This window comes from Erythrolamprus reginae, chromosome 10 (genome assembly GCF_031021105.1).
Source record: "Erythrolamprus reginae isolate rEryReg1 chromosome 10, rEryReg1.hap1, whole genome shotgun sequence".
Classification (NCBI taxonomy): Eukaryota; Metazoa; Chordata; class Lepidosauria; order Squamata; family Dipsadidae; genus Erythrolamprus; species Erythrolamprus reginae.
Window position 1 is genome coordinate 11,498,605 of NC_091959.1, and position 13,820 is coordinate 11,512,424.

The following is a 13,820-nucleotide window of genomic DNA, read 5'->3' on the forward strand; positions in this document are numbered from 1 at the left end:
TACCATCCCCACTGGCGTCTGTTGGAGGAGGAGTAAATGGCAACGGAGCAATTGTGGCAGCATGATCAAAGGCTCACCCTTTGGGTGTGATGCGACTTTGATGTGTGTACAAATGAGGCAGGGCTTTGATGAGGCTGCCATGGTTGCCTTTATTGGCCCACTCTGTGGATGCCAGAGATCCCATACCTACATTATGTGCGCCAGCTCAGGAAGCTCAAACTGCCCAAGGAGCTGCTGATACAGTTCTACAGTGGAATCGTTGAGTCTGTCACCTGCACCGCTATAACTATCTGGTTTGGTTCTGCAACCCAATAAGATCGACACAGACGTCAGAGGAGAATCAGAACTGCAGAAAAAGCAATTTATTTATTAGATTAGATTTGTATGCCGCCCCTCTGCGTAGACTCGGGGCGGCTCACAGCAACAACAAAATAATGTACAACAAATCTAATAATTTAAAAAACACTAAAAACTCCATTATTAAAAGCAAACATACACACAACCATACCATGCATAAACTGCATAGGCCCGGGGGAGATGTCTCAATTCCCCCATGCCTGACGGCAGAGATGGGTTTTAAGGAGTTTGCAAAAGGCAAGCAGGGTGGGGGCAGTTCTAATCTCCGTGGGGAGCTGGTTCCAGATGGTTGGGGCCGCCACAGAGAAGGCTCTTCTCCTGGGTCCCGCCAAACGACATTGATTAGTCGACGGGACCCGGAGAAGGCCAACTCTGTGGGACCTAACTGGTCACTGGGATTTGTGCGGCGGAGATATTGCAGCCAACCTGCCTTCCATTGAGTACCTGTATACTGCATGAGTCAGAAAGAGTAATATATGAAAATATTTACGGACCCCTCGCATCCTGGACATAAACTGCTTCAATTCCTACCCTCAAAATGACTCTATAGAGCACTGCATGCCAAGGCAACTAGACACAAGAACAGGTTTTTTTTCCTGAACGCCATCACTCTGCTAAACAAATAATTCCCTCAACACTGTCAGACTATTCACTAAAGCTGCACTAATAATAAATTTCTCATCATTCCCATCACCCATCTCCAACCCACAAATGACTGTAACTTTGCTACATATATCCTTACAGTTTATATTGATTGGTTCCTAATATGATTTGATTGCTTATATGTACCTGGATTATCATTAAGTGTTGTACCACAGGAGTCTTGACAAATGTATCTTTTTCTTTTATGTACACTGAGAGCATATGCACCAAGACAAATTCCTTGTATGTCCAATCACACTTGGCCAATCAAGAATTCTATTCTATTCTATTCTATTCTACTCTATTCCTATTCTATTCTATTCTATCGTATCCTATTCTATCCTATTCCATTCCATTCCTTATTCTGTTCTATTCCATTCCTTATTCTGTTCTGTTCTATTCTATTCTATTCTATTCATAGTGTCTGCCCCTGAAATCAGTGAAGCTTCCCCACTCTGAGTTTGATAACTTCTGGCATTTTCCATATGGGAAAAAGTCAACGTAATGCGGTTGCCCAAATTGCATGATTTTAAAATTCTAATGATGAGATAAATGGAAGGAAAAACAGAGAAGGCTTGTTTTGCCAAGTGTCAAACAAGCTTCCTTAAATGCTATCAATGAAGCCTAATATTGAGCAAATGCCATTCATTCTTAATCGTATTTATTAAAGTTCAAGGTTGACTCAGCCTTTCATCCTTCCAAGGTGGGTAAAACGAGGACCTGGATTATGGGGGCAATATGCTGGCTCTGTTAAAAAGTGCTATTGCAAATAAAAGATATTTTAAAAAATAAAAAATAAAAAGTGCTATTGCTAACATGTTGTAAGCCGCCCTAAGTCTAAGGAGAAGGGTGGCATAAAAATTGAATAAATAAATAAACATACATTTTATAGAAATGTATATGAAATAAATAGGCTTAAAACTAAATGACATTAACCCAGTTATCAGGCCACATCAACTGCATTTAAAGAAGATTGTATGACCCTTTACAAAAGGAATCCTCTCTGTTTATTCAACAGTCAGAATTTTAAAATTATGTGATTTGGGTAACTATTACATTGAATTCTTCCTATATGGAAAATGCCAGATGTTATAGAACTCAGCGAAGAAGCTTCACTGAATATCTGTATGTGCTTTATTTCCATGACCTACTTAATACTTACTTTACTTCCTCAGTGTTGAATGTTGTGTGACTATAATCTAAAGGTGCTTCGGATACAAAATTTTAAAAAATGGCAATACAACCAGCAAAACAGAGAAAGAAAAAAGGTGATGGACAATGGCGATCAGTGGCAAAATGTTGGGTTGAAGAGTCCAGTCTGCAAACTCAAGGGATGGTCTTTCCTACAGAAGATAACCTGCTGACCTTAGAAAAGTGCTGTCCCTTAGATAGTGCTGAAACGAGACTCAACTATTATTCTGGGGGCTGGTGGGTTCCACTAGATTCCGCTCTGCCCTAAGATGGGTGGACTTCAACGCCCAGAATTGCACAAAGTTTACAAAAGGTTGGTTGGGGAAATCTGGTCACTGAAGTCCACCCATCTTAAAGTTGCTAATATTTAAAAATCAAACAAAACCCTTGCCAAAGGAAATGTATCACTCTACTAAACAAAGAATTCCCTCAACACTGTCAGACTTTCTACTAAATCTGCACTTCTGTTCTACTAGTTTTTCTCATCATTCCTTTCACCCATTTCCTCCCATGTTGACTGTATGACTGTAACTTGTTGCTTATATCCTAAGATTTTTTATTAATATGGCTTCTTCATTGCTTATTTGATCCCTATGACAATCATTAAGTGTTGTACCACATGATTCTTGACAAATGTATATTTTATTTTATGTACGCTGAGAGCATATGCACCAAGACAAATTCCTTGTGTGTCCAATCACACTTGGCCAATAAAAATTCTATTCTATTCTATTCTATTCTATTTGTTCAGCTTATCAGTTCTGTGGATAACTATCACCATGAACCAGAGGAGATAACCAGACACAGGTAATGTATAGAAATTACAATATAACTGGGTTCTTAACTTTTTCTTACTTAAATGTTTGTTTGTTTAGTTAGCTAGTTAGTTATTTGATTTTATCAGTTATTTGTCTGAGGTGGCGCAGTGGGTAGAGTGCGGTACTGCAGGTCACGAAAGCTGACTGCTAGATCTGCAGGTCAGCGGTTCAAATCTCATCACCGGCTCAAGGTTGACTCAGCCTTCCATCCTTCCAAGGTGGGTAAAATGAGGACCCGGATTGTGGGGGCAATATTCTGGCTCTGTTAAAAAGTGCTATTGCTAACATGTTGTAAGCCGCCCTGAATCTAAGGAAAAGGGCGGCATTAAAAAAATCGAATAAGTAAATAAATTTATTTTATTTATTTATTTTATTTATATGCCGCCCCCTCCGAGGACTCGGGGTGGCTTACAACATGTAATAAGAAACAATAAAATACAATGGCTAAATCCAATTTATTAAAACAGATAACTAGTCTAAAATCCCCAATTATATTAAAAATCAATCATATTCAGACATAGGCCATACATACCTAAATATACTGCTCAAAAAAATAAAGGGAACAATATATTATTATTATTTATTAGATTTGTATGCCGCCCCTCTCCGTAGACTCGGGGCAGCTCACAACAATAACAAAGACAATGTAAGAACAAATCTAATAATTTAATAATTTAAAAAACACTAAAAACCCCATTATTAAAAGCAAGCATACACACAAACATACCATGTATAAACTGTATAGGCCCGGGGGAGATGTCTCAGTTCCCCCATGCCTGACGGCAGAGATGGGTCTTAAGAACTTTACGAATAAATCAAACTTATGTGAAACTCTGAATAAATCAAACTTATGTGAAATCAAACTGTCCACTTAGGAAGCAACACTGATTGACCATCAATTTCCCATGCTGTTGTGCACATTCAACTTTGTACAGAACAAAGTATTCAATGAGAATATTTCATGCATTCAAATCTAGGATGTGTTATTTGACTGTTCCCTTTATTTTTTTGAGCAGTGTAGAAAGGAGACAACCTCAAATTGTGCAATGACAGCTCAGCCTGTGATACTTAATACTTGGGAGGACTTGACCATTGGGATAAGCCAGTATGGATCGACTGGCTGCATGAATTTGATATGAGACATTCTGAGAAATTTGGCAATCATTAAACCAAGTGGCACAGGTCCAGTTGCAATATTAGGACAGTGGATGTATCACCAGGAGTAACTTCATTTCAGGGTTGTTTTTTTTTGCAGTTGTTCACTTTCCATGGCATTTCCTGGGGAGTTTCATGCTTTTTATGGCCAGGTTTGCAGTTCGGAAGTTAATTCATCCTAGTGCCATAACATGCTCAGTGAGTAATCATTTGTCAGTGTGAAGTGACAATTTCTATTGTTTTCCAGCGCAGTCTTTTAGACAATTGCCCCAGTGATTAACGGTGCATCAGTGACATTGGCAATCAGACAGAAAGAGCGGGCGTGTTTGTGGAATTCCCTGGCACATCATAAAACTATGCACTATTATTAAAAAATAAAAAAAATCAATCCCCCTAGTGCCTCCTGGCACATAAAATATAGGAGAGAAAATATGGAAACATGAAGAAGGGATTTAAGTACATATTCTCAAACTCTCAATTAATTCCATAATAGACTAGAACAGAATAGAATTCTTGATTGGCCAAGTGTGATTGGACACACAAAGAATTTGTCTTGGTGCAGATGCTCTCAGTGTACATAAAAGAAAAAGTTACATTTGTCAAGAATCATGTGGTAGAACACTCAATGATTGTCATAGAGGTCAAATAAGCAATGAAGAAACTATCAATATTAATAAAAATCTTAGGATACAAGCAACAAGTTACAGTCATAAATTCCATAATGTATTTTATCTTAGGATGGATATATGTTTATCCCAGGCATGTTTAAATTCAGTTACTGTGGATTTACCAACCACGTCTGCTGGAAGTTTGTTCCAAGGATCTACTCCTCTTTCAGTAAAATAATATTTTCTCACGTTGCTTTTGATCTTTCCCCCAACTAACTTCAGATTGCGTCCCCTTGTTCTTGTGTTCACTTTCCTATTAAAAACACTTCCCTCCTGAACCTTATTTAACCCTTTGACATATTTAAATGTTTCGATCATGTCCCCCCTTTTCCTTCTGTCCTCCAGACTATACAGATTGAGTTCATTAAGTCTTTCCTGATACGTTTTATGCTTAAGACCTTCCACCATTCTTGTAGCCCGTCTTTGGACCCATTCAATTTTATCCATCTCTTTTTGTACGTGAGGTCTCCAGAACTGAACACAGTACTCCAAATGTGGTCTCACCAGCGCTCTATATAGCCGGATCACAATCTCCCTCTTCCTGCTTGTTATACCTCTAGCTATGCAGCCAAGCATCCTACTTGCTTTTCCTACCGCCCGACCGCACTGCTCACCCATTTTGAGACTGTCAGAAATCACTACCTCTAAATCCTTCTCTTCTGAAGTTTTTGCCAACACAGAACTGCCAATACAATACTCCGATTGAGGATTCCTTTTCCCCAAGTGCATTACTGTATTTTACATTTGGAAACATTAAACTGCAGTTTCCATTGCTTTGACCATTTATCTAGTAAAGCTAAATCATTTAAACTAAACAAGACTGAATGCACCTTTACTGGGACAGCTGCTAAAAGCCAGCCGAGGGCTATCCCCTTGTGTTTCTCTTTTTAGAAGTGTGATTAATTATTTCAACAACATTTTCTGGCTCAATCAGCCTTCAAAGCAATGTACATTAAACTGGTTGGACCAGAAAGATACCACCTCGTAGACACACCTACCCATCTTAGATCCAGTGTTTTCTATTTTATTTATATTGTTGGCTGAATCCATCTTCCAGGTGCAATATTCTAGGTGCAATTTATAAAGAACGATACAGTACATTCTACAATTCCCATTTTCTTTCTTTTTGAAGTCTGCAAAGCAGACATCTTCCTGAAGTTTGTACATTTGCAAGTTTAAATATATAACTTCTCATTCATAAAGAGCAAATATTCACCTTTATAAGGCCTTGTTAAGGCCACACTTGGGAGTACTGCACTCAGTTTTTGTCGCCACGATGCAAAACGGATGTTGCGACTCTAGAAAAAGTGCAGAGAAGAACGACAAAGATGATTAGGGGACTGGAGTCTAAAACATATGAAGAACGGTTGCAGGAACTGGGCATTGCTAGTTTAATGAAAAGAAGAACCAGGGGAGACATGATAGCAGTCTTGCAGTATCTCAAGGGTTGCCACAAAGAAGAAGGAGTCAAGCTATTCTCCAAAACACCTGAGGGTAGAACAAGAAGCAATGGGTGGGAACTAAACAAGGAGAGAAGTAACTTAGAACTAAGGAGAAATTTCCTGACAGTCAGAACGGTTGATCAGTGGAACAGTTTGCCTCCAGAAGTTGTGGATGCCCCAATACTGGAGGTTTTTAAGCAGATGTTGGATAACCATCTGTCTGAAGTAGGGTTTCCTGCCTAAGCAGGGGGCTGGACTAGAAGACCTCCAAGGTCCCTTCCAACTCTGTTGTTGTTGTTGTTGTTGTTGTTGTTGTCGTTCTTCTTCTTCTTCCTCTTCCTCTTCCTCTTCCTCTTCCTCTTCCTCTTCCTCTTCCTCTTCTTCTTCTTCTTCTTCTTCTTCTTCTTCTTCTTCTTCTTCTTCGTATTATTATTATTATTATTATTATTATTATTATTATTATTATTATTATTATTATTATGTCAGTACAACGCAGCAAACGAGATCACTATGCTGGATTTCGTATTTCATCACCAGTCGGGCGCTTCCCAAGCCCCTAGGACTGTGTGATGTAGCGGCGAATTATGTTTGCCGATCCCAGTAAAGCAGCCTTTTGCAATTGACAGATGGAGATTTTGTCAATTCTGATGGTTTTCAAATGTCCGCTGAGATCCTTTGGCACTGCGCCCAGCGTGCCAAGTACCACTGGGACCACTTTCACTGGCTTATGCCAGAGTCGTTGCAGCTCGATTTTTAGATCTTCGTATTTCACTAATTTCTGTAGTTGCTTCTCCTCAATTCTGTTGTCTCCTGGGATTGCGATGTCGATGATCCATACTTTCTTTTTCTCCACGATCACAATATCTGGTGTGTTATGCTTCAGAATTCGGTCAGTCTGAAGTCTGAAGTCCCACAGTAGTTTTGCTTGCTCATTTTCGACCATTTTTTTGGGCTTATGATCCCACCAGTTCTTTGCCACTGGGAAATGGTAGTTCCGGCACAAGTTCCAGTGGATCATCTGTGCCACAGCATCATGTCTATGCTTGTAGTCAGTCTGTGTGATCTTTTTGCAGCAGCTGAGTATGTGATCGATTGTTTCATCTGTTTCTTTACAGAGTCTGCACTTTGGATCGTCTGTTGATTTTTCAATTCTGGCTTTGACAGCATTTGTTCTAATGGCCTGTTCTTGTGCCACCAGTATTAGTCCTTCTGTCTCTTTTTTGAGTGTTCCACTTGTAAGCCATTATTATTATTATTATTATTATTATTATTATTATTATTATTATTATTATTTGGACATAGAATAATGTCTGCACTTCACCTACACTTCTGTCCAGCTTGTTATTTTCAAGTTCCTTGGATGGTCACAATTGAAAATGGGGTTCTAGATCAGATGGGTCTCAAATCACTTTCTTGGGAGGAGTCACTTGAGAGTAAGATGGACAGTATACTGTATTAAACAAACAAACAAATACCTGTAGTTATCAGGTATATCTTAAATAGCTAGATTCTACTCTCTTGTACCTTTAAGCCTTATCTTAAATACCTATAGAAAGCCCAGAAGTAGAAGTATTCATTAATTTAGCTAATTTATAGCAAGAAACCATGGTTAGCTGTATTTGCTCCTTATGGTTTACAAATTATAGGGACTGAACGCACAGCCCCATGTCAAACAACCAAATTGTGGCTTAGTATAATGATGTTAGGAAGCTTATCAACCACAGCCATTGTTTTTCCTCCATTAATTTGTCTAATAAATTCTGAAAACAATTCATGTTAATCACTGTAGCTAATGGCAATGAATTCTGTTTATTAACCACACGTTGTAAACTGCTTTTAGTTTATTTATTTATTTATTTATTTATTTATTTATTTATTTATTTATTTATTTATTTATTTATTTATTTATTTATTTATTTATTTATTTATTTATTTATTTATTTATTTTGTCCAATACACAATGAGGGTTTTAGTGGGTATATATCTATATACACATAGTAAAATACATGATGAAAGTTATAGAGGAGATACTCATAGTAAAATATATCTAAGAAATAATAGAAAAGAAGGTATAGTAATAGAACATATCAATGAAAGAATAGAAGAAGAGATATAGGAATAGAAGAAAGGTATAGGAGATATAGGTGAGCAATAGGACAGGGGACGGAAGGCACTCTAGTGCACTTGTACTCGCCCCTTACTGACCTCTTAGGAATCTGGATAGGTCAACCGTAGATAATCTAAGGGTAAAGTGTTGGGGGTTTGGGGATGACACTATGGAGTCCGGTAATGAGTTCCACGCTTCGACAACTCGGTTACTGAAGTCATATTTTTTACAGTCAAGTTTGGAGCGGTTAATATTAAGTTTAAATCTGTTGTGTGCTCTTGTGTTATTGTGGTTGAAGCTGAAGTGGTCGCCGACAGGCAGGACGTTGCAGCATATGATCTTGTGGGCGATACTTAGATCTTGTTTAAGGCGTCTTAGTTCTAAACTTTCTAGGCCCAGGATTGAAAGTCTAGTCTCGTAGGGTATTCTGTTTCGAGTGGAGGAGTGAAGGGCTCTTCTGGTGAAGTATCTTTGGACATTTTCAAGGGTGTTAATGTCTGAGATGCGATATGGGTTCCAAACAGATGATCTGTATTCGAGGATGAGTCTGGCAAAAGTTTTGTAAACTCTGGTAAGTAGTGTGAGATTGCCAGAGCAGAAGCTACGTAGGATTAGGTTTACAACTCTTGAAGCCTCCTTGTCTCGTACGGTATTCTATTTTGAGTGGAGAAGTGGAGTCCTGGTTTCGGCTTAATTCAACCGAAATGGACCAAAAAAAACCAACTTTCCACATAATTTTTAACAGCTCTATCATCTACGATAGAAGATAACATTTAAAGCTCAGGGTTAAACTGGGTCCTCTGTGCTTTCTAAGCTCGGTGGCTTTTATGCAAACGCTTCATTACCCAGCCATGTAACATCATCAGGGTTAGAAGTGAGTGAGAAGTTTGAGACCGAAAAGTGCTCTTGCAAAAAATGTTTTACCATCCTCATTTAATTCGATTGCTGATGGTTTCTGAGACCTTCCTGAATTTTCAGGGTGGTTTTTTTTTCCTTTCGATACATGACACCTTGAATGATACACCGACATTTCCACTGGCGCTGTGTCATAGCTCAATCTAACCGAATCAATTTTATCTATGCATTAACATATTGGGACTGCTACTTTGCATGGGGAGTTAACTCTCCTGGGAGGGGCAAATATGTGTGTGGTATCCGGCAAATCTGTTCCATAGGCCTCAGGGGAGCATTAGCACATATTGATGTCATGTCATACCTGCAGGTATTCTTGGGGAGCAGGGGAGTTAACTGTATTGTCAAGAACGAGTAAACACAGATGAAAGTGCTTCGGGATTGATGAAGAACAAATAATGTAGCATTATTATTATTATTATTATTATTATTATTATTATTATTATTATTTAGATTTGTATGCGAGGGACCGCCTTCTGCTGCACGAATCCCAGCAACCAGTTAGGTCCCACAGAGTGGGTCTTCTCCGGGTCCCGTCAACTAAACAATGCCGCTTGGTGGGACCCAGGGGAAGAGCCTTCTCTGTGGCGGCCCTGGCCCTCTGGAACCAACTCCCCCCAGAGATAAGAATTGCCCCCACCCTCCTTGCCTTTTGTAAGCTACTTAAAACCCACCTCTGCTGCCAGGCATGGGGGAATTGAGATACTCTTTCCCCCTAGGCCTTTACTATTTTATGCATGGTATGCCTGTATGTATGTTTGGTTTTTATATTAATGGGTTTTTAATCGTTTTTAGTATTGGATTATTATTGTACGCTGTCTTATTATTGAGCGTAGAGTAGAATAGAATTTAGAATAGAATAGAATTTAGAATATAATAGAAAATATGGAGTGGAGTGGAGTGGAAGGGTAGAGAATAGAATAGAGTAGAATAGAATAGAATTTAGAATAGAATAGAAAATATAGAATAGAATAGAAAATATAGAATAGAATAGAAAAGAATAGAAAATATGGAGTGGAGTGGAGTGGAGTGGAAGGGTATAGAATAGAGTAGAGTAGAATAGAATTTAGAATAGAATAGAATTGAAAATATAGAATAGAATAGAATAGAATAGAATAGAAAATATGGAATGGAACGGAACGGAACAGAGAATATAACAGAATTTTTATTGGCCAAGTGTGATTGGACACACAAGGAATTTGTCTTTGGTGCAGATGCTCTCAGTGTTCATAAAAGAAAAAGAAACATTTGCCAAGAATCAAGGGGTCAAAAACACTTAATGGTTGTCATTGGGTACAAATAAGCAATCAGATGTTCCTCCTGTGCTCTGGGCAAACCGTCCCTTCCCCACTTTTCTGCCTTTTGCTGCAGGCTGACCAGCAGCTTGTGTTTTTCTTACAGATGAATGTCATTCCAAAATAATGTCTTTCTCAAGGACTGGATTGGAAAGCTGCCTGGAGATTAAGTTTTATCCTGATGTTCACTCCCATTCTTGGCCTTTGTACTCCAAGATCTGACACTCTCGGTGCCTGGAACAGCCTTTCTCTCTCTCTCTCTCTTTCTCTCCCAACCTTTCCAGTCAATCTCTTATGTTATTAAAACGTCCACTTTTTAAAACTTTGTTTTGCAAAGGTATTTTTTCTCTGGGTAGCCTCAAAATGGTCTCAGCTTCAAAACCCTCTTCTCCCAAGGAACCTTTGAGTAAATCCAGCTTAGGGCATCAAGAGAGCCCAGTATATTGCAAGAGATTTGGCAATATACTGGTTAACAAGGGGAATAAATCTCCTGGCAGGGATTGGTTAATCTTCTGTGATGTCAGAGAGGGAACAGTCAGCAAAAAGACCTCCATACGCTCAGCACTGATCACGTTCCCTAGCTGGGTAGTGAAACATCTGCAAGGCAACAGGCAAACTCAGAGTGCCAAGGATCCCTCATTTCAGCCCTGAGCTGCAAACATACATACATATATGCATACATACATGCATGCATGCATGCATACATACATACACATACAGTGGTACCTCTACTTACGAGCTTAATTTCGTTCTGTGACCAGGTTCTTAAGTAGAAAAATTTGTAAGTAGAAGCAATTTTTCCCATAGGAATCAATGTAAAAAGAAATAATGTGTGTGATTGGGGAAACCACAGGGAGGGTGGAGGCCCTGTTTCCTCCCAGGAGATTCCTAGAGAGGCCCCACAGAGGCTTCTCCCTGCATTTTCCAGCCCTGTTTCCTCCCAGGAGATTTCTAGAGAGGCCCCACGGAGGCTTCTCCATGCCTTTTCTGGCCCCGTTTCCTCCCAGGAGATTCCTAGAGAGGCCCCACGGAGGCTTTTCCCTGCCTTTTCTGGCCCTGTTTCCTCCCAGGAGATTCCTAGAGAGGCCCCACGGAGGCTTCTCCCTGCATTTTCCAGCCCTGTTTCCTCCCAGGAGATTCCTAGAGAGGCCCCACGGAGGCTTCTCCATGCCTTTTCTGGCCCCGTTTCCTCCCAGGAGATTCCTAGAGAGGCCCCACGGAGGCTTCTCCCTCCCTTTTCCGGTTACAGTTTTGGAGGCTCGGGTTTGTAAGTGGAAAATGGTTCTTGAGAAAAGGCAAAAAAATCTTGAACACCCAGTCCTTATCTAGAAAAGTTCGCAAGTAGAGGTGTTTGTAGGTAGAGGTACCACTGTATATATTTGACTTCTATGCCACCATTCTCAAAGCAATTCAGGGCGGCATACAACACAATAAATACCAACAATATATGAGTAGAAAACTAATTATTTTAAAAGAAATAAACAAAATTAGCAAAATTCTAAAAAAAAAAGCCATGCACAGCCATCCACATTCATCCAATTCAATCGTTCACAACATCGGCCAGGGACAATCTCGTAACTCATGGCCCCCATGCCCCCCGGCAGAGGTAGGTCTTCAGAGCTTTAGGAAAGACTAGAAGGGAGAGGGCGGTACGTATCTCCGGAGGGAGTTCATTCCAGAGGGCTGGGGCTGCCACAAAGAAGGCTCTTCCCCTAGGCCCCACCAGACAACATTGTCTGGCGGACGGGACCTGGAGAAGGCCGACTCTGTGGGATCTAACCGGCTGCTAGGATGCATAAGGTAGAAGACGGTCCCATAGGTAATCTGGTCCTAAGCCATGTAGAGCTTTGTAGGTCATAACCAGCACTTTGAATTCTGCCGGGAGACCAATTGGCAAGCAATGCAGCTCGTTAAAATGTGAGCAAATTTTGTGAGCCCCGAAATATTATTATTATATTATTATAAGTGTTGGTTATGACCTTTAAAGCCCTTCATGGCACTGGACCAGAATATCTCCGAGACCGCCTGCTGCCGCACGAATCCCAGCGACCGATTAGGTCCCACAGAGTGGGCCTTCTCCGGGTCCCGTCAACTAAACAATGTCGGTTGGCGGGCCCCAGGGGAAGAGCCTTCTCTGTGGCGGCCCCGACCCTCTGGAACCAACTCCCCCCGGAGATTAGAACTGCCCCTACTCTCCTTGCTTTTCGTAAGCTCCTTAAGACCCACCTGTGTCGTCAGGCATGGGGGAACTGAGACATCTCCCCCGGGCATATACAATTTATGAATGCTATGTGTGTATGTATGTGTGTTTAGAAAATGGGGGTTTTAAATGTTTTTAGTAGAAATTTAGATTTGTTGTGAATTGTTTTTTCACTTTGTTGTGAGCCGCCCCGAGTCTGCGGAGAGGGGTGGCATACAAAATAAATAAATAAATAAATAAATAAATAAATAAATAAATAAATAAATAAATAAATAAATAAATAAATAAATAAATAAATAAATAAATAAATAAATAAATAAAAATAATAATTATTATTATTATTATTATTATTATTATTATTATTATTATTATTAATTGAATTTGTATGCCGCCCCTCTCCGCAGACTCGGGGCGGATAACAACAATGATAAAAAAAACAACATGTGACAATCCAATTTAATAAAACAACTAAAAACCCTTATTATAAAAAACCAAACATACACACAGACTTACCATACATAACTTGTAATGGCCTAGGGGAAGGAATATCCTAACTCCCCCATGCCTGGCGACAAAGGTGGGTCTTGAGTAATTTGAGAAAGACAAGGAGGGTGGGGGCCGTTCTAATCTCCAGGGGGGAGTTGATTCCAAAGGCCAGGGCCGCCACAGAGAAGGCTCTTCCCCTGGGGCCCGCCAAACGACATTGTTTGGTCGATGGGACCCGGAGAAGGCCAACTCTATGGGACCTTATCGGCCGCTGGGATTCATGCGGTAGAAGCTCTCGTGGCTGCGTTTTGCCCAATCTGCAGTCTCCGAACACTCTTCAAAGGCAACCCCATATAGAGAGCATTGCAGTAATCAAACCTCGAGGTGATAAATCCATGTCCAACCTTCTGCCACCACAGATGGTCACTTTAGATTGCTGTACATAAGGAGAAGAAAATGGAGGAACCAGCAGTGTGGTCAATCTTGCAGTCCATGGGCCGGACGGCCATGGCCATGCCTGGTTTAGCAAAGGGGGGTTAAGTTCTGA